This window comes from Lissotriton helveticus, chromosome 3_1 (genome assembly GCF_964261635.1).
Source record: "Lissotriton helveticus chromosome 3_1, aLisHel1.1, whole genome shotgun sequence".
Lineage (NCBI taxonomy): Eukaryota > Metazoa > Chordata > Amphibia > Caudata > Salamandridae > Lissotriton > Lissotriton helveticus.
Window position 1 is genome coordinate 2,060,241,775 of NC_136061.1, and position 24,824 is coordinate 2,060,266,598.

Below are 24,824 nucleotides of genomic sequence, written 5' to 3' on the forward strand. Positions count from 1 at the left end.
GGCTCATCCCAGTGCTTTGTCCATGTCCTGGTCACTTTTCATTTGGATCTGGAGCTGGAAGGATTACTTTTTGTTGCTGCTGCTGGATATTTGAGAACTTTTTGTTTGGATCACTTTTGGATTACTTTTGGATTTGATATTTTACAAATAAGTTGGTGTTGTTTGTTTGGGGCATTGCAGTTGCTGCAACTACAATTTTTAAACTTTTTCACAACTTAAAAAAAATATATTGTGGGTAGCCACAGTATCCAGTAGGTCCAGGGTTAGTCATGGGTGCATGATACATCTGTTTCTGTGAGTTTTGTTGAACTTAAATATCATTTTGTCATGGAATTGAACAGCTCACTGTTATTTATATGTGGACTTTTTTTTTACTTTTGGGGTGCGTGTAAACCCACACTAGCCAGTAGGCCCAGGGGTAGTCAGTGGTGCATGGACCAAGATTTCTGTGGGGTGTCTTGAATTTAAACATCATTAAGGGCATGGATGGCATTGGATTGTGGTGATTTTTGTGTGTTTTTTTATTTTTTGGGGTGTTGTTGGGGGCTGGCCATGAGGGTGGGGGCCATTTTGAGGCCTGGTCCAGGCAGGGCCTGGCCATGTGGGTGGGAGTCAAGGGGCCATTTTGAAGCCAGGCAGTGTGCTTGGTGCCATAGGCCTGCACCCAGTCTGCCTCCTTTCATCCTTTATGCCCTGGGGTACTCAGTGGTGCATGAAACAAGTCTCTCTGTGTGGTCTCTCTTCTATTAATGTAAACATCCATTTTTGATTAGAAATAATTAACATTTTTATTTTTGGTCTTTCCGTTTTTGGGTGTGTTGTAATAATAATAAATGCCTAGTTGCAAATATTAATTGAAGCACGGCATATGCAACATTTATTTAACTGATGTTCCTCTGGCTTCCTTTGCTTTTAGGTGCACTAAGAGAACCACAAATCATCCTCATCATTCATCTTCAGTGCCAGGAAGAAGTCCTGCTGCGGTCTGTGCACAACGTCACGTGACGTCACGTGTGGCCAGAGACAACTCTGAAACTCGTGCAACTGCGGCCTGCTGTTCTGACATCTGAAGCAGACGGGCTTAAAGAAAGGTGGCCGTAGCTCCTCTACCAAGAAAGTTGCCAGTGCCACTGCCAGTAAGAAGGAGCAGAAGAAGCAAGTGGCGTTACTTACTAAGGAGACTGGTGTGCCTACAGACACTTTTTGGGGGGAAAAAAAACTACGACTGCAGCAGCGGTGTCCGCCAGGGACCAAGCTGGGAGCAGCACCTCTGCTTCATTGGTCTCAGTGCCCCAACGCCAAGTTAGGCCCAAGGCCATGAGTGCTGCAGAAGCAGCCACTGTAATTGCTCAATCACCATGGACCAGTGATGTTGGCGTTGACTCATCGCAAGAAAGTAGCATCCAATCAACGCAGGGTGTAACTCATCTGACAAGTGTTCAACCACAGCCGCAACGACAACCACAGGTGCACCAAGCAGAGGTGCAAGGAGAGGCACAAAGAGAGGTGCAAGGAGAGGTGCAAGGAGTGGCGCAAGGAGTGGTGCTGGCAGGGTATGCTCAGACGTGAGTCCCTTGCTCACTTTGCCACTCGATTCAAGCAAGCCGAGCTGAAGACGGCTATAATGCCAGAAACCGGTCCTCTGAAGCTTGTTTCCGGTCCAGAGAAGGCATGGCTTGGCAGTTCGGGCTGGACTGTTCCCATGAGGCACAGGGTCAGACTGATTTGCATATGGCCATGTCTGAACTCGGGAGGCAGAGTGGGCTAAAGAACAATAATGTATTAAACCCAGATCTTTTGACTGGGTGTGAGTGTTTGATTGGTTCAGATGCTCCGTCCATCACCACCTCCTTTTGTACCGCTTTGTTTGCCATAAGTGTGGCAGGGTATGCTCAGACGTGAGTCCCTTGCTCACTTTGCCACTGGATTCAAGCAAGCCGGGCTGAAGACGGCTGTAATGCCAGAAACCGGTCCTCGGAAGCTTGTTTCCGGTCCAGGGAAGGCATGGCTTGGCAGTTCGGGCTGGACTGTTCCCAGGAGGCACAGGGTCAGATTGATTTGCATATGGCTATGTCTGAATTGGGGTGGCAGAGTGGGCTAAAGAACGGTGATGGATTAAACCCAGATCTTTTGACTGGGTGTGAGTGTTTGATTGGTTCAGATGCTCCGTCCATCACCACCCCCTTTTGTACCGCTTTGTTCGCCATAAGTGTGGCTGGGTATGCTCAGACGTGAATCCCTTGCTCACTTTGCCACTGGATTCAAGCAAGCCAGGCTGAAGACGGCTGTAATGCCAGAAACCGGTCCTCGGAAGCTTGTTTCCGGTCCAGGGAAGGCATGGCTTGGCAGTTCGGGCTGGACTGTTCCCATGAGGCACAGGGTCAGACTGATTTGCATATGGCCATGTCTGAACTGGGGTGGCAGAGTGGGCTAAAGAACGGTGATGGATTGAACCCAGGTCTTTTGACTGGGTGTGAGTGTTTGATTGGTTCAGATGCTCAGTCCATCACCACCCCCTTTTGTACCAATTCCTAACTATAACATGTCGGAAACCTATCAGATAGAGCAGCTAACATGCTACTCCCCCTGAGGAAAAGAAATCTGCTTTCCTATTTGGAAAATAAAGTAGGTTTACTGCTCTTTCTTCCAAATAGGAAAGCAGTTTGTAATGGCAGGGTGGCAGCCGCGAGACTCCCACCCTGTCATTGCAAACAGCAATTAGCATTTAAAAAACCTTAGAAATTCACACAAAAAAACATAGGTTTTAGCCACGTTATAGTTAGGAATTAGCATTTAAAAAAACTTTAGAAATTCACTGAAAAACCATAGGTTTCACCCATGTTATAGTTAGCTGGACATTTCTCTCATACAAAACCATTGAAATCCCCCCGTTATAGTTAGTTCAGCTAACTATAACTCGCCCGCCCGCAATGCACTGCTGATGACGTCACATATTACATCACTTATCACATGGTCAGTGACATCACTGATGACATCACTGATGACATCTCAAATGACACCCATCAGTGAATATATACATATATATATATATATATATATATATATATGATATATATATTACCTGCCAGTAGGTATAGTTAGGACCTATTCTCCATAGGAGAACCGCAACATTCTATTGGCAATAACTTTGGCGTTGATTGATGAAGTTTATTGAAATTTTCCAAACTGTTGGCCAGCTCAGTTCGGCTCCTTACCTGAAAGTTTGGGGGTGATTGGTCAAGCGGGGGTCAAGAAAAAAGGGGGGTCCCAAAACGTGTTTTCCCCGTGTAATTTCTCATAGGACCTTTAGCCACGGCTACAGCCCGAACGACTGAACGGAATTTCACCAAATTTGGCAGAAATGTAGTCCTCAGTTCTGACTTGTGCCTTTGGCATATCTGGTGTCAGTCTGTTCAGTATTTTCTTTGAAAATTACGGTTAAAGACATTTATATATCTTTGGGCGCGGAGGATCCGCGGATTGTGTGAGGATTGGCCTCGTAGTATAAGCGCACCGTCCAGATCACGCGCTCAATTCTAATTGGCTGTCAAGCGGTGGCAAACATTAAAAATCAGGAACTGTTGGCAGCCATTTTGTGCCTCGGTAGAAGCGAGGCTGAGGAACTCATTGAAATATGTGTACAGCGTGTGAAAAGGGGGCAGGGTAGACACACCCTGACCCCCTAGGTCTGCTCAGGGGGTTGCAGAAGGACCTCTAGGGCAAAAAAAAGATTTTTTAAAAAAATTAAAAATCGTGGGGTGCGTTTAGGATCTGCGCATTTCGCCGCAGAAAATTTAAAAAAATGAAGCGCGGGCTCTCGCGGTTGAAAGGTTATTAGTCCCCGTTACGGCCAAATTCCAGGGGCATTTTTTAAAATAAATAGTGTGGGGGTCCCATTCCCCCACATACTGCCCCGGGGACCGCCACCCCTCAGGGCTCTAAGTTAATATATTTGGGGAGTCTCACTGCCCCCCGCAGACCTGGGACCGCCACTCCCTGGGGCTTGTTAAAAAAGGTGGTGGGGTTGTAGGACTTCCACAGCCGTGGGGACCGCCACCCCCCAGAGCCGGCTCCTGCAGTGTCTATACTAACTGAACTAACTATAACGGGGGATTTCAATGGTTTTGTATGAGAGAAATGTCCAGCTAACTATAACATGGGTGAAACCTATGGTTTTTCTGTGAATTTCTAAAGTTTTTTTAAATGCTAATTCCTAACTATAACGTGGCTAAAACCTATGTTTTTTGTGTGAATTTTTAAGGTTTTTTAAATGCTAATTCTTAACTATAACGTGCCTGAAACCTACGGTTTTTTCAGTGAATATATATATGCACTGGAAAACTAAACACCCACTTCCTTTAGAAAGAAATGGAAAGTTTGCATCTCTGCAACCTCTCTAATTTTTCACCTTAGTCATCTTCCACTCAATGAACACAACAACCACAAATACACACACCTACTTGCTACAATTCTTGCCCAAGCTTATCAATGATTTTTCTTTAATTCAAATTCAAAGTGCAGGCCCTTTATTCATCCTTCTTGGTAACTACTACCCGTGAATATCAGTGGGTAATTTGCACACTTCTGTCCTCTCTTGCGTCTTTTCTACCACACACTGCGACAGGTTTACAAGCCCCTTGCGCCACTTTTGCATCATTTTTCCCACGACCTTGTAAATCTGCCCAACTGTGTGTATTTTATGCACTAGCTTTCTTCCTTAGTTGTTGTACTAGTTTATCTTGCTCCCACTGTGGAATCCAACACCCTATCTGTGTAATGACCTGGAAATCCAAAGATCCACTTCACTGACAATGCAGTGGGTAGTTTGCATCTCTCCAACCTTTCTTATTTTTCACGTTTTTCATCTTCCACTCAATCTACACATCATCCACACAAACACACATCTAATTGCTGCATTCCTTAGCTGTGATTATCAACTATTCTTTTATTTTATATTCATATTCAAAGTGCAAGCCCTTTATCGAGCCTTTTTGTTGTAACTACTGTTCCAGGAATTCTGCTCATACACAGAACTGTGCATAAAGACTTAGGACCTCAGTGAATTATGGTGTTCCAAAACCCACCTTACTACACAAACCCCCTACCAAACTAGCAATGAGTAACTCATTTGTTCTTCGCCCTAGAGCAAAAACACCAATGACTAGTCAACCCAGAACATGCGACTTAGATTACATGAAGTAAAGTGGATAACAAAAACACTCTTTCAATATAGTCTTACACCAGTCCAAAACAAGATTGAAATAAAGACATGTGCAACTTTGAAATGTTTATTTCTAACGCCATAATCTCATGCACAGTACTTTAGAAAATACAACCAAACATATTATCAGAAACAAGGTTGTCAGCATTGTTACTATTCTATGAAATACAAACGGAAAAAGCATCCTATAATGCTAAAGGTAAACAAATTTAAAATATATCTACATTTCACCCTCCCTACCTAGCAGATTAGTTTATAACTACAGAAAGTCTCATAGGATTACATGGGCAGACCCATACTTCTGGTACTCAGCAGTAGTGGATCACATTCAGTGCTCCACAAACTGTCAAGATACGAATGTTCTCCAACTGTGTGTAACTTTGCCTCCACAATGGATTATGAAACGCGCAAGTGTCAGAGGTGGCCACTGCTCCATATGTATTATGGCTTGAACGTGCGAGGATCATTCTGAACAACAGACACAGTATTCAAGATAACCTTGATGTTCCATGCTCTCACTATACACACAAAACTAGCGAGGCAGTTTACAAATCTAGCATACCAAATTATTCTCATATAAATCAAAATACTCAGCCTTCTCTAAACAATATCACAAGTACGTGTCATGTGCAAAGCAGAACAGGAAAGCAAAAATAGCGTATAAGCTTCTAATAAACCCATTCTAACTTAACAGGGTGTGAGTGCAACGCTCAGCCCCACAGCACCCTTTCTTGATCAAAGCACGTGATATAAACGTGGGGGAATTAGAAACGCAGAGTCCAAGCCTAAAAAGCAGAGTCAAGTTCACATTTCCAAAAAAAAGTTATTCGCTCTTTGATAGAAAGCAGTAGCTAAATAATAAAGAATACATAGAAAAATCAAAGAGTCTTAATCCAACAGCATGTAAGCACAGTATGTAGCAACAGCCTCCAACAGGAAGTCATTGTTCTCATCTGAAAACATTTCAGCCATCCAATTCAATAGTTGAGATGAACATACATGTTCCTCAACGACAGGAGCCTCTATCACCATCGGAGGAAAACTCGGGTCATCTTCAATGTAACTGCGTGCCAAGAACTCAAGCGTCGCTGCAAAAACATTCCAACGTCCCATTATTCCATGTGTCGCTGCTAAGGCCATAATCCCGCCACCAGAACAGAGCACATCATGATCCAGTAAGGGGCTCATCAGCTGGTCATAATTCGCGTTGGGAGACACCGTACTGCAGAGACACAAATCCAGGGCCCAGTCGAAATCACAGCTCAGGCAATGGAAGACAGGTTGAACGCATGTGAAAAAGGAGAATCGAAACGATAATCCATAAGCTGCACTCAACGTTGCAAGAGGCAGCGCTCCATAGTAACTAATCATTCGGTTGCGTAGCAGCAACAGCCGGGACATATTGTCGTCTGCTGCAGGATGTGCATCCATATTTATGTAAACAAATTAATAAAAGCAAACCGGCAACTAATGCGAGTATTAAGCGCAAACCAGCAAAGATACTGGAAAAAATCGAATGAAAAATTCCCAAAAAGACACCAAATATACATTCTACAGAAGTCACAAGGCCAATGCTTCTAACTTTAAAAAAGTAAGGTAACCCCGTAGTCAAGGACACATTAAAGATACTCTTAATTAACTCCCCAAAATTCATGAGCACGTCTGTATTTAATAAAGCATGCACTTCTGTGCGGGTGTTTGCTACATGAAGGACAAATGTTTCTGTACCAGATATAAGAGCGACCTCTTTTTGAGACAATAGCGCTCTTATACGACTCATTTGGTTGACTCTGCTTTCAAGGTCGAAATCGACAGCCAGATGGAAACATCCAGCTTCCCATGCAGAGGAGTTAACACAACTTTTTTTTAATCAAACCACACGCTCAGTTACCGTAATCATGTAACAGATGCCTTCTAACATTGCACAAAAATCTCCATTATTTCAAAGTAAATAACTCCTGTTTCCAGTAAAGTGAACGTTGTTATGATAGCAAGTGTCGTACTACCTTTCAAAACTCAGTCCAAATTAGGTACATCTTGTATACAAGAGCCATGCAATTGTATGTGTCTACAAATTTAGTAGTGATCCGGTGCTATTGTGCAATCCTCGCCATTCACATAGACTTCTTTTACCTCCCTCAGACACCTATATGTAAATGGTAATAACCAAGCATCATGCAGATAAGCGCTCCCTAAACATCCATATCTCCCTATAGCATAGTATTTCATGCAAACCTCAAACTTAACCAGGTTAAAAAATAACTTTATGATACTGTGGATAAGCCACACACCTGAATTGGATCTCCAACGAGTCAGCACTTCTAACCATTCTCATAGCGCGCCCTGTGCTCTGATTTGACAGTGTACTGCTAATCAAATTCAATTCAATTCAAAATAACTTTATTCGGTTATATTGCACAAATAACCATGAAAGTACATTAAAAATCACAGCATAGAGAAATAAATATAACTACACTACAATCAATCCGATTTCTTACAAATTCATACAATGGTCTCAATACAATTTAGATAGTTATTGACTTTCATGAGATAAAAACATTTTTAAGAAAAGCTGAGATAGATGACACAGTAAAAATATCGTCCAGCTTCTGGATTGCTAAAAAGGCAGGCCTGCATTGTCTAAAATTCATATACATTAATATGGGCTTAATCCACCTTTTTCTTGGAATAGAATAACATTTACAAAAAAATAGAATGTGGATGTCGGATTGGCTGGACAAATCGTCACAAGGACATTTAATAATTCTAGTTGACCAGTCATTCGCATTGGGAAAACTTAATAACCCGAATAGAATACCGAATCTAAAACGCACCAGTAGGAACCTTTCAAATTCTCTCATCTGCAAAGTTAAATAAGGTTGAATGACATTCACAGTGGTTATCAGTTGAGAGATCACAGTTTTTTTTAATCATCTCAGCTTCATCCCTACGATCCTTCAAATAAGTCATACATAGCTTTTTCAGCTCCTTCCTCGGGATCTGGGTCATTAACAGGGGATCCTCATAGTAATCCGTATGATCAATATCTGCAAGGAAGGTCTTTATATACCGTAACCACCTCATTTTGTGGGCATGGTCTAGATTCAGCGCATCCCTCAATATGAAGCGGTTAAATGAGCATTCCTCCGTAGTCCACACCCTATGCCACAGAAGAATCAGTTGCACCTTAATTGTATCTTCCAAATTGGGAAGACCAAGTTCAGCGTGGCAATTATGGGTGAACATACTATCCGGTATTGATAAAAGATATCTCAGAAAACTATTTTCAGTCAGCTGTAAAGATGACACGTTGGAATCCCCCCAGATTCCTGCCCCATATGTGGCTATCGCCACACAGCTAGCTTTGTAGATACATAGGAGTTCTTTGACCGGTTTCTTCCCCATCATTTTACTATATAGTTTCAAGGCCATTATAGACTTGGTGAATAACAATCTCCTGCTTCTTACTGCATTTCCCCACCCCAAACGTTCTAAAATTAACCACAACTTACTGTGGGTAACACAATCAAAGGCAGATGTTAAATCAACAAAAGTCAAGAACACCTTACCTCCTTTGGCTATAGTATATTTCTCTAAAAGTATATATAAGTTAAGGGACTGATCTACAGTACCGACACCAGCCCTAAAGCCATATTGAAGGTCACTAATAATCTTATGTTCTTCTGCCCATATGTGCAACCTATTTAAAATAACTCTACCAATGATTTTAACTGTCGAGTCAAGCAATGATATAGGGCGATAAAACGCGCAACTAGTCCTGTCGCCCTTTTTAAAAATAGGAACTATGATTGACTCGTATCATGTCGATACCAAACCAGCTGAACAGGAAGCATTAAAAAGTCGAGTGAGCAATGGCGCCCATAATGTCATATTATCCTTGAAGATATCTACCGGGACACCGTCAGGGCCTTGTGCTTTGCCCCCAAAGCTTAATTTAATACTCGAAATTACCTCTTGTAGTGAGAAATTTAGATTTATTTTGCTCTTTCATAAATTAATCGCAACCAGCTCTACTGACTGCGCACACAGTTCTATTGTCGGAGCGGGAGCGCTATAGAGCGTTTCAAAATGTTTCACCCATTCAGCTTCAGAAATGGCAGTCTTGATCCTTGCCTAGAGTTATCTTTAAAAAAAGGAGCATTTACTGCCTTCCAGAAGGCCGTCATGTCTCGCTGATGAAAAGCATCACATAATGCTTCCAACGCTTCCCTCCTCATTTCATCCCTTCTTATTTTTTGCGCCGTTTTATATTCCTTACAGAGTTCCCTGATTTGTATCTGATCCCTATCAGCATTATTCAAAGCATATTTGAGGTTTGAATAGGCCTTGGCACACTTGCTGTCAAACCAACTTGATCTTATTATTTTGGGGGTTTTTAGGACTACCCATAAACTGGCCTTTATTTGTGTGGTTATTAGCTTAAAGTTTTTGATTATTTCGGTGTTATCAGCTGCCATATCCATGCAAATATTGAAACTTGCATTGCAAGTCCCAATTAAATTGCGTAGGAAATCTTCGGGGCGACCTTAGACCATTTCAGTGCATATCCATTCTGACTAGATAGTATAATATTACTAGGATAGCACCTAGATAGATTATCAGGGGCAAAATATGGATTTAAAATTTCGGCCCTGATAGGAAAATGATCACTTAAAGGATTTTCCAAAGTCTTATAGTTAGAAACATTAACCCCGAAACATGAGGATATTAGAATGAAATCGATTATCGAGAATACCCCTCTACCATTAAAAGTTGGGGAGAAAGGTATCTCTGGTTGGCACATCTTGTTGACAAAACCTAAATCGTTCATAAAGACAATTTCATTTAAAAAATCCCCAGTTACTGAGTAATCAAAATGTGAAAAGTTTGTATTTTTATCCAACATCAGACCACAGGTCCCCTTTTCACCCTGTTTACATGGTGGACAGTTGAAATCACTCCCCCACACAACAACAATCTCCTTAGTTTTCATACTTAATAAACTGCACAGATCAGTTCTCAGGGTTTTCAAAACAACAGGAATGTCTGCCGAGGGAATGTTATTATAAAAATTCCCAATCAATAAACAGAATTTTTTGTTGATATGTAACCTAACCATATGATAAAAACAATTATTATAAAAAATCACAATTTTTTCGCATTTAAAAAGGTTGGATACATAAGTGCAGAGCCCCCCTTTGGCTCTGCCACGTGATGAGTCCAAAGCTGGTGTAAATATGGTTTTGAATCCGTTCAAGTGGTATGCTTCAACCGCCCATGTCTCTTGAAGACATACGATTTGGTATTCATTAATAAGTTTGACCCAATTCTGATTATCTAGCTTGGATTTAAGTCCAGCAACATTCCCGTAGCTAATAGGCCAAGTACCCCTATTTGTACAAGAAGTGATACAACTAGTAATCCCAATGTTTTCAAGTTTGGCATTGTTAAGCTCTTCGTTTAGACCAGAATCCCTAGTTTCTACTTCAAGCCTAATATCAGGGTACACTGGCTCCTTAAAAATGTCAATTGGGAGAAGTTGCTCGGTCAAACCCAATTTTACCTGATTACCCATTGGCCTCTCAGGCAAACATTTTCTAATTCATTTGACATTTGCGTTTTCCTTTCTTGGTCAGTCTATTCCTTTGAGCCCCGATAAAGATTCAAAGCGATTGCCTATTGGTACATTAAAACGGTTTTGTAGTGAAAAAGTTGAGCCACCTCAAAATAGGTTATAGGAAAGGGGGCCCCCAAAAGTAACTGGTGGAGAAGGATAAAAGTAGCTTAAATCAAGAAAGAAGATACCTCCCAGATTCCTAGGATTCTGAGAGCCACTTATGTACTGTACCACACGTGGGTCTCTGAAATTAAGGATGATACAGTCTCCGTCAATGTCCTTTGCCCTGTGGCCTACCCAACTTACTTGTCGCACATTTAAAATTTTACCATGTAAGTCCGGTCTGAGTGGTCTATTTCTAACCAACCAGAACATTACCTTATTTTTTAGCTCGTGATATGTTTCCACTCTATCATGTTTCAGCTCAGGAGTACCTGCTAGTACAATTACATATGGATATGAGTCTGGGGGGAGGTCTAATCTTTGACATGTCCATACCCTTTATCGCTAGATAGTACTCATTTTTCTGGCATGGACACATTACACGGCCTTCCTACGTTCTCATTATTTCTTCCATCACTAGCTCCCTGCCCCTCCAGTTGGCTCCCCTTTTCCATTGGTATCGTTGTTCGTATTACCTCCCCTTCTTTTCCACCATTTACTGGTCGGAGTGGTTCATTATTTGCCAGTACATTGGTCTCCCACGATCTAATTTGTTGTTTTTTGGAGGATGTAATTGTATTTCTGGTTTGAGTGACTTCAGGCTCCACTAGTTTATTCAATAGAGCAGAATTGGCCAGAGTTAATAGTTCAAGGGACCCTAACTTTTCACTAATCCTTTTAGATCTTTCCAATAATGGAAGGATTAATGCTTTCACCAGATGTTCAATTTTATCTAGCAAACACTCTATGCTCCTAGCCTCCTTTATCAATGGCTCAACTACGCTAGGAAGAGGAATATCAGGTGGGGGTTCGTAAATCTGTTTTTTTTATTATTAATTCTTATACCCTCAGACGATTTTACCGCTGCCTTAGGTGATGCAACTTTGGTCTTTTTTGCACGTCCCCCCTTTTCTAAGTTGCCTCCTCGTTTCCTCTTAGATATAGGGCCTACTACCACTGAATAATCAGATAATTTTGGGTCAATGCATCGCTTGTTCTTTGGTTGAGCTAATATACAGGGGCTAGGATCAACCATTGAATGAACTAGCGAACAATCAGCATTTATAACAATGGGACTAGAGTCCAGTATAGTAGATAAGTCATGTCTGCATTGGGTTCTAGCATCATCCCCTGAACTTGTTATAACTGCTTGGTCTGCGGAGGGTGCGAGAGCTATACTGCCAAGTGAAGATCTCCTCAAGTACATGGGATCAAGGGACAAACGGCGTTCAGTTATAGCAATTTCATATTCCAGTACCGATGCGGCCCTGGTAATGAAAGCATCTAAAGTTCCGGTTACCCCTGCTCCCCTCCATGAATTTCCTGGCTTTTTCCCTTTCCCTGCTGTCAATGCCATATCCCTCAGAGATTACCGCAAATATACAGAAGAGATATATTGCTTAACAGTAGTAATTCAAAATATGGGATCGAATACCTAACAATATTATAACACAATAAAGTCTTACTAGAATGATGACATACGGGGGGTGGCCCAGTTCAGTCTCTGCATGTCTCGGACGGGCTCAGACGGGCCCGCCCTTGGCCCGGGCTTCGCCCGGCTCGTCTCGTGCGCGTCCCGCAGGGCCGAACTACAGAACTGGTTAAGTAGACCTGGGGAGGGCGTGGCGGGAGGGGGTCTCTCTGTCCCGCTGAATTATGGGAAGCGTAGTTCTCCTCCTGTTCGTGGCCCCCTCTGCTGCTGCCAGACAGAATCAAACTGCGAGTGTTTCCCGCGGAACGGGAAACGCGAGGGGTGAACAAAATTTCCTAGGTGGGGAGCGTGGTTCTCCGCCTCTTCGTGGCCCCCTCTGCTGCTGTCAATACCAAAGTCCAGTTTGCGAGCGTTTCCCGAGAAGCGGGGAAACGCGAGAGGTTTTAAATATGCACCTGGATGCACCTGGGGGCGTGGCGGGAGGGCGTCTCTCTCTGCCCCGCTGAATTATGGGGAGTGTAGTTCTCCTCCTGTTCGTGGCCCCCTCTGCTACTGCCAGACAGAATCAAACTGCGAGCGGGAAACGCCAGAGGTGAACAAAATTTCCTAGAAAACAAAATTTCCTAGAAAGTTTTACATACTGTCATAGAAATATAGTTCTAAAAATTGCCCCCGTAATTTGCCCCCCCGGGACCTAATAAACAAAACAGACTTCCAGTTTTTTTCACCTTTTCCACCGCGTACAAGTACTGCATGAGTACCCCATCATTTTTTATTTTATTTAAAATAAAAATTGAGCCTAAAGATCCATGTACCATCCCCCTGACCAAGACTATAGGGTCAGAAAGTTTCTACCCTGCCCCCTTTCCTTATTTCTCAACTTTGTTTTACTGTTTTCTTGTGACTCAGCTCTCGCGACAAACAAGATGGTTGCCAACATTTCCTGTTTTGGAGTATTGACAACCAATAAGCATGCAGCTCTTGCTCGTAATTGTACGTGTTTCCATACGCGTACGCCGCGATTTTCCTTTAAAACAATAAAAATAAAAAATAGAGCCTAAACATCCATGTACGACCCCCTGAGCAAGCCTAGAGGGTCAGAATGTTCGTAGCCTACCCCCTTCCCTTTTTCTCAACTTTGCTTTACTGTTTTCTTGTGACTAGGTTGTAGCGAAGCACAAGATGGCTGCCAACACTTCCTGGTTTTGAGTGTTGACAGACAGTTCACAGCCAATCAGCGGGCAAAACACAAGAGGGGCAAAAAGGAAACCCCCGGAAACAAGACAAACGCCAAGCCAAGACAAACACGGCGAGGGGGCTTCAAGCTCAGGCAATAAAGGGACGGCCACCTGAACCAGAAGCCAAAGAGGCAACAGGAGATAAGTGCTGAGGATGATCTGACAATTGTTAATCTAACCACATATAAGCTTTCAAACACTGAAGAACATGTTCTCAAGAAAGCATTGACATTTTGCCGGACAAATAAGTTTGAATATAACCAGACCAGGATTGATCTGTTTCTCTTTACACGTAAATTAAAGCTAAAAAAATTTCATAAATTGAAGAGCCTTATAAGTACTGGCACTGAAAGAACAAGCGATTCTATAATGATAAATCTTGATGTGGAGCATTTGAATCTACTAGAAGTTATAGCAAGTCAAAGGAGAGATTCTGATGAACAATCAACTGCTAGCATAGATACCACAGCACAATTTGGGATAACACAAACAAAAGCTGCGACACAGTTCAAACCTCAATCAAAGTTTATACCGATAATGCAGCATGATGCCATTGACGTGTTTGAAGAAACAGTAAAAGCAGACCTGGAAAAACTGAGAACCATAGGATCCATCAATTCCAATAACAAACAATGGAATTTGTCGATGATTCAAAGAACAGCATTGAATAGACTGAAATCTAATCCCAACATTGTATGCAAGCCATCCGATAAGGTAGGAAATATCGTCCTAATGACTAAGGAATACTATTGCACCGAAGCATTAAGACAATTGAAAGACGACGAATGCTATACTAAAATAAGATACCAGCACAGTATCCTTAAGTACCATGAACTAATCAACAAGTGGGCAGCTGAAGGAATGCTCAACACGAATGAACTTAAATTTCTGACATGCCAGCAACCAATCACTCCAACGTTTTACCATTTACCAAAAATACATAAACATGCTACCCTGCCTCCGGGGAGATCCATCATTTCATCAAAAGGCAGTTTAACTGAACATATGTCACAATATATGGATTCATTTTTGGTAGAACATGTGAAAAATCTGGCATCGTTTATAAGAGACACTTCGGATTTCAGTCGTATCATCTCAGATACAGTCTGGGAACCCGATATGTTAATGATTGTACTGGGAGTCACAGGATTATATACCTGTATAGCCCACAATCATGGAATTGATGCAGTCCAATATTTCTTGAAAACACGCTCTCTAAAATTGTTGCAACATAATACCATGTTGATTGAATTTTTGCAATTTTGCTTATATAACAACATCTTTCTGTTCCAAAGACAATACTACAGGCAAAAAGAGGGGGACAGCGATGGGCACCTGCTTCGCCCCAGCTATGCAAACTTGTTCGTAGGCTGGTGGGAGAAGCAGGTGGCCTGGGCTGATGAGAATCAACAATGGTTGTCATCTATTATTGGATGGTATAGGTACATTGACGACCTTTTTATTTTTTGGAAGGGCACAAAAACTGAGGCAGAACTGCATATCCAAAACTTGAATAAAAATCAAGTAAACCTACATTTGAGTGGCACCATTAGTGACAAAGAGGTTGACTTCCTGGATCTTAAAGTATTTATCCAGGATGGTAATATTTGCACATCCCTTTTCCGCAAGGCAACTGCTGGTAACTCCACCTTAGAAGCATGCAGTTGTCATCCGAAACCGTTGAGAAGCAGTATCCCCTATGGGGAGTTGTTGCGCTTAAAGAGGAACTGCACATTAGAAACAGACTTTCAAGAGGCAGCACAAGAATCTATGATGGGATTCAAAGCAAGAGGGTATTCTGATTAAATTTTGCAATCTGCATACGATAAGGTCCAACAGATTCCGAGACGTAGTCTGTTCAAAGAAAGGAGCAGAATGAGTAAAGAGGAAGATAACACTCCCCGCTTCATTACAACATTCTCGGAAGATTCCCAATTGATACATCAAATTTTTGTTCGAAATTGGCATATCTTAAAAACAGATAGTGTAATCGGAAAAGAAATAGCCTGTCAACCTAAAATTACATACAGAAGAAATAGGTTACTAAAAGATATGCTAGTGCACTGTCATTATGACACGAGACCTAAATTACCATGACTGGGGAACCTTAAAGGTTTCTTCCCATGTTTGAATTGTAAAGCCTGTAAAGGGAGCTCTAAAGTGTTGAATTATAAGATACCAGGCACATCAAAAACAAGACAAATCAACACATTTTTAACATGCACAAGTCCATTTTGTGTCTACTGCCTGGTATGCCCTTGTAAATTATTTTACATTGGGAGCTCTATCCATCCAGTGAAAAAGAGAGTATTAGAACACGCTAGAGCTATTCAAAATAAAGACCCCAATTACCCAGTTGCGAGACACTTTGGGCAAAAGCAAAAGTGACCGCAACCTGTTAAAATTATTTTGCCTTGATCAAATCCCCCCAAAAGATCGAGGGGGAGACAGAGAGTTACAATTACAGAAATTGGAGTCGAGATTCATTATTGATCTCCACACCAAGATTCCGAATGGGCTTAATACTGAAGGAGAACTGGCCGTACATTTACATTAATAGGGCAACAATTGAATTATCTTCCATCCGTCTGCATCTTAGATACTTACCAGTAGACACCCAAAATTATGATAATTTTTTACAAAAAATCTTAAAGTTCCAAAATGAATGCAAATTATTGACTGTATATTAGTTGATTATGGGCTGTTTAATTAATTTCCCATATAATTGGTGTGAAAAGGAAAAGATTAAAAAACACCACAAGCTAAATAATTGTATATAGAGCAAATAAGCTGTTTTTCTATTAGGTGAATTGAATTTAATCTGGTATCTAATGAAAATAAATATGATCTGAAATTGATACATTGCCCATCCAGGGCTTAATAATTTGTTATTTGATTTTTGCACTCTGGTCCGTCAAAGAGTTTAATAGTACACTCCAAGATGGCCGCTTCAATACCAAGTGAAAATCGTAGTCCTTCTCCTATTGTGATTGATCAGAGGATGTGACATCATTTTGAAATTTATGAAACTTTATTTAATGAAGGTTAAAACTTGGTGCAAATGACAGTGGAAAAAGGCGCGAAGCCGAAACGCGTCCTGTCTTCTGTTTTGAACTCACAATAAATGTGAAGAATCCAAAAAAGTTATCGAGTGTTTTACTGCTGTAGGAGAATACTGAGCTGAATATATATATATATATATATATATATTACCTACTGTCGGTCGCCAGTAGGTAGTTATAGTTAGGACCTAGCTACCATAGGAAATCCGCAACATTCTATTGGGAATAACTTTGGCGCCGGTTGAGGAATTTGCGTGTAATTTTCCAAAATTTAGGCCAGCTCCGCTCCGCTTCTTCCCTGGAAGTTTCGGAGGGATTTATCATGCGGGAGCCGAGAAAAAAGGGGGTCCCAAAACGTGTTTCCCCATGTTAATTTCCATAGGACGAATAGACAAGGCTACAGCCCGAACCCCTGAATGGAATTACACCAAACTTTGCAAAATTGTAGGGACTGGTACGCAGAAGTGCCTTTTCTATATTTGGTGAAAATTGCTCCAGTGATTTTTACGAAAATAAACTTCAAAAAACACATATATATATATATATGCGCGCTTCGAGCGCTTACAGGTACGCGTACCGGGGAGCGCACCCGGCACGCCACGGGAGAGCGCGAGCGGAAAGCTGATTGGCTCTCAGGTGTTTGTCAACATTCTAAACAGTCCGGATAGTCAGCCATCTGTGTCTCAATAGAATCGAGACACAAGAGGTGAAAAAAAAAGGGAGAAATTATTAAAAGGGGGCAGGGTAGATACCCCCTGACCCCCTAGGTTTTCTGAGGGGGGCCTAGAAGGGCCCTAAAGGGCAAAAATACTTTTTTTTTTTTAATTCACGGGGTAATCGCTGGGTGCGTTCCCATGTATGCTTCTGGGTACGTGTACCCTGAGCGCACCACGGGGAAAACAGTGTAAAAAATTTGAGTAAAAACATAATTTAGAGTGCTTAGAGGTAGGGTAGCTCTGAAAAGAGCTGTTGTGTTATGTGGGTGTTTTTTGTACCTACAAGTAGGTACCGGTGCAGAGTCTAAAATTCAAGAGGAAGACTCTCTTCCCCTCATCTGTAAAATGTACACAATCTCTCCTATAGATGCCTTGCATGTTGTAACGCAAGTTGTTGTGGTATATGGAACCCATACCATAGTCTCTGAGGAAAGCAGAAACAGATTTGTTCACATGTTTCCTTGCTTTCTCAATCTGTGGACAAAATTGGTTAGACCAGTTCCATTTTTGCCTTTGGCATATATTAGAATATACAAAGGCAGTTTTTGGAAAAAGTGACATCAATTGCCCAAAGATGTCCTTTAAAAGCATTTCCAGACCTACCCCAGTCAAAGTGCCCAGGTCATTGCCACCACAGTGCACAATTATAAGGTCAGGGTGTGGTAGATGCATAAAGGATTTTACCAATGGTATCAATTGGTGACATCTCAATCCTCTCTGGCCAATCCACATAATATCCACATTTGATAAATCAAGGTTGTGAATACCTCTGTTTGCTGCATATCTTTCACTCCAGTGAACAAAGCTATGACCCACAATCCAGACTTTTGGCATCTTGAAGGTAGATGTGGTTGTATTCAGATGAGTTGTGGAAATGAAATGTCAGTTTGAAAGTAGGAGTTATGAAAAAAAGTGGTTGAGATTCAGTGCACTTGAAAAAGAAGAAATGATTGGTGTTTTTTTTTAATTCTCCACTGAAAATTAGGGTGCATGCTTTTGTTTTTTGAAAGAAGTAATTCTAATGGTTGAGGAAAAAGTCATTGAAAGAAACATTGCACATGATTAGCTAGTATATTGAGAGGTCAAACACCCTTGCTGAGTTCATTTGCAACATACTATGATGAACTTTTCACCTGTGTGCTGAGTTAGGTGGGAGTTACCATGGTAACAGGCTGAATGAGCATTGGGGGAATGGGGGAATATTATGTGAGTTTGAAAGTTTTGAAATGTAGAACCAATTAAAATGTCAGTTTGGTTTTGAAATAGTGTGGGAAGAATTTTGGTTGGTTAGGTCCAGGGATATGTGTGAAGAATTACAGGGAATCAGGGCCATTTGTGGTTGCAGTGTTTGATGTGCATTTCAGAGATTCTGCTTAAGAAACTCTGGTGTGTGTGACTGATACTGTTCTAAATCTTCAAAAGCATTTTTAAAGGTGAGTAATGATTCATTTAATATAGATAGTGTGCTACATGCACTATGGGGAAGATTAAGACATATTGGGCTTGTTTATTGTTGCATTGTGTCTCATGTTTCTATGTAATGCTGTCTAAAAAATTAATGGTGCATATTGGAAATTTATTTTAGAAATGAGTCAGGTTTCTGCCTTGTAATGTAGTGGTCATTTAAATGGGCTGTGCTCTGTGTGTAAAACGATTTACTATGCTACATGTTTTTGGTAATATGAAAGATGGTGAGAGATGGTGAGATGGTATGAGCCCAGACACACATCGTGGAGGCAGAGACAGACATGGTAGATTACATGTAATATCCTGGTCATGTGCCTAAGATCACATTGTGAGTCAAGCTTGATTTTAAATGAATCTGGGTGAATAATTTGCTTAGTTGATGTGTTTAAAAATATGGGACTACATGTATTCTTGAAGTCAGTTAGGCTTTAGGATATGTACTAGTAGAGAATCTTAGGCAGCATGTCTGTTAGGTCTCTTAGTTCGCAAATAGAATCTAAGCTGTGCAATAATGATCCAGGGTGTACTGTTGAAATGAAAAAGGAATGTTATGTGTTGCTTATATATATATGGTCTGTTTTTGCCAGTAGAGATAGTGAGATAGTATGAGCACAAACCCACATAGTGGAGGCAGAGACAGACATAGTAGATTACATGTAACATCCTGGTCATGTGCCTAAGATCACACTGTGAGTCAAGCTTGATTTTAAATGAATCTGCGAGAATAATATGCTTATTTGATGTGTTTAAAAATATGGGAATACATGTATTCTCGAAGTCAGTTAGGCTTTAGGATATGTACTAGTAGAGAATCTTAGGCAGCATGTCTGTTAGGTATCTTAGTTCACAAATAGGCTCTAAGCTGTGCAATAGAGATCCAGGGTGTGCTGTTGAAATGAAAAAGGAATGGTATGTCTTACTTATATATATATGGTCTGTTTTTTCCCAGTAGAGACAGTTAGATAGTATGAGCACAGACACACATAGTGGAGGCAGAGACGGACATGGTAGATTACATGTAACATCCTGGTCATGTGCCTAAGATCACACTGTGAGTCAAGCTTGATTTTAAATGATTCAGGGTGAATAATTTGCTTAGTTGATGTGTTTAAAAATATGGGAATACATGTATTCTTGAAGTCAGTCAGGCTAGAGGATATGTACTAGTAGAGAATCTAAGGCAGCATGTCTGTTAGGCCTCTTACTTCAGAAATAGGCTCTAAGCTGTGCAATAAAGATCCAGGGTGTGCTGTTGTAATGAAAAAGGAATGTTATGTCTTGCTTATATATATATGGTCTGTTTTTTGCACACCCTGGAGATGGGGTAAGCACAGAGTGAGATGAGACACAGGCACAGAGTGAGATGAGACACAGGCACAGAGTGAGATGAGACAAAGGCACTGAGTGACATGAGACACAAGCACAGAGTGAGATGAGATACAGGCACAGAGTGAGATGAGACACAGGCACAGAGTGAGATGAGACACGCAAAGAGAGAAATGAGACACACAAAGAGTGAGATGGGGCAGGCACAGTGTGAGATGAGACACAGGCACAGAGTGAGATGAAACACGCAAAGAGAGAAATGACACACACAAAGAGAGAGATGGGGCAGGCACAGAGTGAGATGAGACACAGGCACAAAGTACCCTTTAACCTTAGAGATGCAAACTGTGAGCAGACACAGGTGCCATTATTGACAACTGTGAAAATATAATTCCTTATTTCATACAGACACTCAGTGTGATCCTTGTCAAAAATGTTAAAGCCATACTTTTTATCATAAAAAATTTACCAGAGTGAGATGAGACACATGCAAACAGACAAATGACACACACAAAGAGAGAGAGATGGGGCAGGCACAGAGTGAGATGACACACAGGCACAGAGTGAGGTGAGACACAGGCACAGAGTACCCTTTAAGCTTAGAGATGCAAACTGTGAGCAGACACAGGTGACATTATTGAAAAATGTGAACAGTTAATTCCTTATTTCATACAGACACTCAGTGTGATCTTTGTCAAAAATGTTAAAGCCATACATTTTACCAAATGACACACACAAAGAGAGAGATGGGGCAGGCATTGAGTGAGATCACACACAGGCGCAGAGTGAGGTGAGACACAGGCACAAAGTACCCTTTAAGCTTAGAGATGCAAACTGTGAGCAGACACAGGTGACATTATTGACAAATGTGAAAATATAATTCCTTATTTCATACAGATATTCAGTGTGATCCTTGTCAAAAATGTTAAAGCCATACTTTTTACCATAAAACATTTACCAGAGTGAGATGAGACACACGCAAACAGACAAATGACACACACAAAGAGAGAGAGATGGGGCAGGCACAGAGTTAGATGACACACAGGCACAGAGTGAGGTGAGACACAGGCACAGAGTACCCTTTAAGCTTAGAGTTGTAAACTGTGAGCAGACACAGGTGACATTATTGAAAAATTTGAAAATATAATTCCTTATTTCATACAGACACTCAGTGTGATCCTTGTCAAAAATGTTAAAGCCATACTTTTTACCATAAAACATTTACCAGAGTGAGATGAGACACACGCAAACAGACAAATGACACACACAAAGAGAGAGATGGGGCAGGCACAGAGTGAGATGACACACAGGCACAGAGTGAGGTGAGACACAGGCACAAAGTACCCTTTAAGCTTAGAGATGCAAACTGTGAGCAGACACAGGTGACATTATTGACAAATGTGAAAATATAATTCCTTATTTCATACAGACATTCAGTGTGAACCTTGTCAAAAATGTTAAAGCCATACTTTTTACGATAAAACATTTACCAGAGTGAGATGAGACACACGCAAACAGACAAATGACACACACAAAGAGAGAGAGATGGGGCAGGCACAGAGTGAGATGACACACAGGCACAGAGTGAGGTGAGACACAGGCACAGAGTACCCTTTAAGCTTAGAGTTGTAAACTGAGAGCAGACACAGGTGACATTATTGAAAAATGTGAAAATATAATTCCTTATTTCATACAGACACTCAGTGTGATCCTTGTCAAAAATGTTAAAGCCATACTTTTTACCATAAAACATTTACCAGAGTGAGATGAGACACACTCAAACAGACAAATGACACACACAAAGAGAGAGATGGGACAGGCACAGAGTGAAATGATACACAGGCACAGAGTTAGATGAGACACAGGCTCAGAGTGAGATGAGACACAGGCACAGAGTGAGATGAGGCACAGGCATAGAGTGAGATGAGACACGCAAAGAGAGAAATGACACACAAAAAGAGAGATGGGGCAGGCACAGACTGAGATGAGACACAGGCACAGAGTGAAATGAGACACAGGCACAGAGTGAGATGATACACAGGCACAGAGTGACATGAGACACAGGCACAGAGTGAGATGGTGCAGGCAGAGAGTGAGATTAATAATGAAACTGTACTGCGCTGTTGCTGTGACACAGTTGCTGTGGTATAAACTTACTGATGTTGTAAACTAGTGTTTATATCGTTTACTTATTGTAATTGCTATGTAGTATGTTTGTAGTGGTCTATAATATGTTATTTTTTCTTTACCACAGATTGTAATCATCTATAGAAAGATAAAAGAATATGCCGACAAAGGAAAAACGACAAAAATATATAAACATGATTTATGGTCCAAGAAAACACAAATAGAAGATTCATCCAAAACACAATCTTCAGTGAAAAAAAGAATGCTCCTGGTAAGCAAACAAAGGAGCTTTTAAGGAAATTAATGAAATGTAAAAAAAAAAGATGTTCTTTCAAAGAAAAAAAAGAGATCTGTAAATACAAAGAAAAAACTGTGCCCCTCAAAAAATGTTAGACCTGTAGAAGGAGATAATATTCCCAATAGCAATAGACGGAGAAATCAATTTATTGACATTCGTAGACGAATGTTTTATAACAGAATTGTTTTAAATTTATTAAAAAATGTAAAGATGTATCAAAAGAAGAGTGCTTTTTACAAGAAACAAAAAGCATAGTGAAGATTGTGGATCAGGCGTTTAAAGTGAAAAATAAATTATATGGTTTAGTAATCAATAGAGTTCGTACACTAGATGAGGTAATCAATGTTTTCAAATCAAAGTGTAAGTGGAAAAGAGTAATTAATCGGACTAATTTTTGTGATGTTTTTTCTGGAGAATGGAGGCATAGTTCAAGCTGTGAGCCATTTTTTAATGAAGAAAGTTACTTTCAGGATAATGATTTGGTGCATGCAGTTAACACCAGTGGTCGAGCATATGAGGTGAAGGACGGTTGTCCGTTTGAAAAAGAAAAAATTGTGCCTAGAAATGCAGAAGAGGTGTTAGCTGATGAAGTTTTAGGGAGATGTCCTAAGGCTCCAGTGTATACTTGGAATTGTAGTAGTATTTGTAGTGTGCAACAGGATTCAACTGATTTGTTTCTCAATTTCTTACGGACATATACTAAGAAAAGTCTAAAACAAAAGATGAAGATTTTGCAAGAGTTCGATCCTTGTAGAGTGAGAGAAGAAACAGGTTTGCATGGGCATTCACTGGCTTGTCTTTCAAGAAAAGTATGTCAGAGTGTTTTTCACCATTTTAGGATATTAGCAGTGCATCATAATAAAGTGAGGAAATTAGTGAGAAGGTTGTATTATGCAAAAAGTCCTTCACTTAAGCTAAAACAGTTAAACAGTGCTCTTTTGCATGGAACTGAATTAGATGTGAAGAACATTTGTGAAGAAATTGAGTTTTGTTACTTTGGTGAAAAAGAGGACAGTGCAGAAACTGATACAGTAATAGAAGGTAATGTGGAAGAGAATGTACAGATTTCAAGTACAGAAAAATTTGAACATGAAATTACAAAGTTTAAGGTCAATTCAAGTGAAAGGCCTAATTTTTCTTGTGTGTGTTGTCGATTAACTCATTATAAGAATCAGACTAGATTAGTTGATTTATATGTAAAAAGTGAAATGGAAAATAATGATGAGTGGAAGGATTTTGCAACTTATTTGTTGGTAGAAAATTGTTTTGATTTGGGTTGTGATCAACATATTTGTAAATATTGTTATAATAAATTAAATGAAAACAGAATGCCTGCTAGAGCTGCTCATAATAATCTGGAGTTGGTAGACATTCCTTCTGAATTGATGGATTTAAATACCTATGCGTCTATTCTGATTCAATGTGTGCATCCTTTTCAGGCCATTGTTCGCATGGAGCCTAAGATAGGGAAATTGCTTCCTTCAGATTTACAGAGAGGATTAAAGGGAAGAGTAGCTTATTTGCCTCTAGATTTTAAGAAAAATATTGATACAATTGGTGTCGAAAAAGAAGAAGAGGAACCGCTGGTTATTCTAGTTAATGGTGTTCCAACAAAGAGTAAGAAAATCTGGCAAGAATTAGTGGATGTTAGGAAAGTCAAAAAGGCAACGTTGTATTTGGTAAAAAATAATCACTACTACAAAAAAGTATATGTTGGAGAAGAGGAAACAACTGTAGAAGAGGACAGTGATTTCTCAGCCTGACAAATTGAAAAAGTTGATGTCTCTAGAAGTGAAGAAATTTATGAACATTATAGTGTTCATCAATTGCATTCCAAAGAAGTAATGGGGAATGCTATTGACTTGTTTCAAATGAAAGAAGCAAAAGGAAGTCCCATTAGTGTATGGGAAGAAAGTTTGGAAGCTCGTTGTTTTCCACAGTAATTTCCAACAGGTCAAGGTTTACGATATGACGACCGACCTGTTCAAATTCCCGCATCTGAATACCGGACTTTAAGATTATATGCAGAAGATCCAAGGTTTCGTCAATGCATTCCATATTTGTTTCATCTACTGTTTGAGAGTGACTTGTCTAGACTTTCTTATGCAGTGAACCATATACTGAAAAGTGGAGTACATCTGCAAAATGTTTCGGCAAG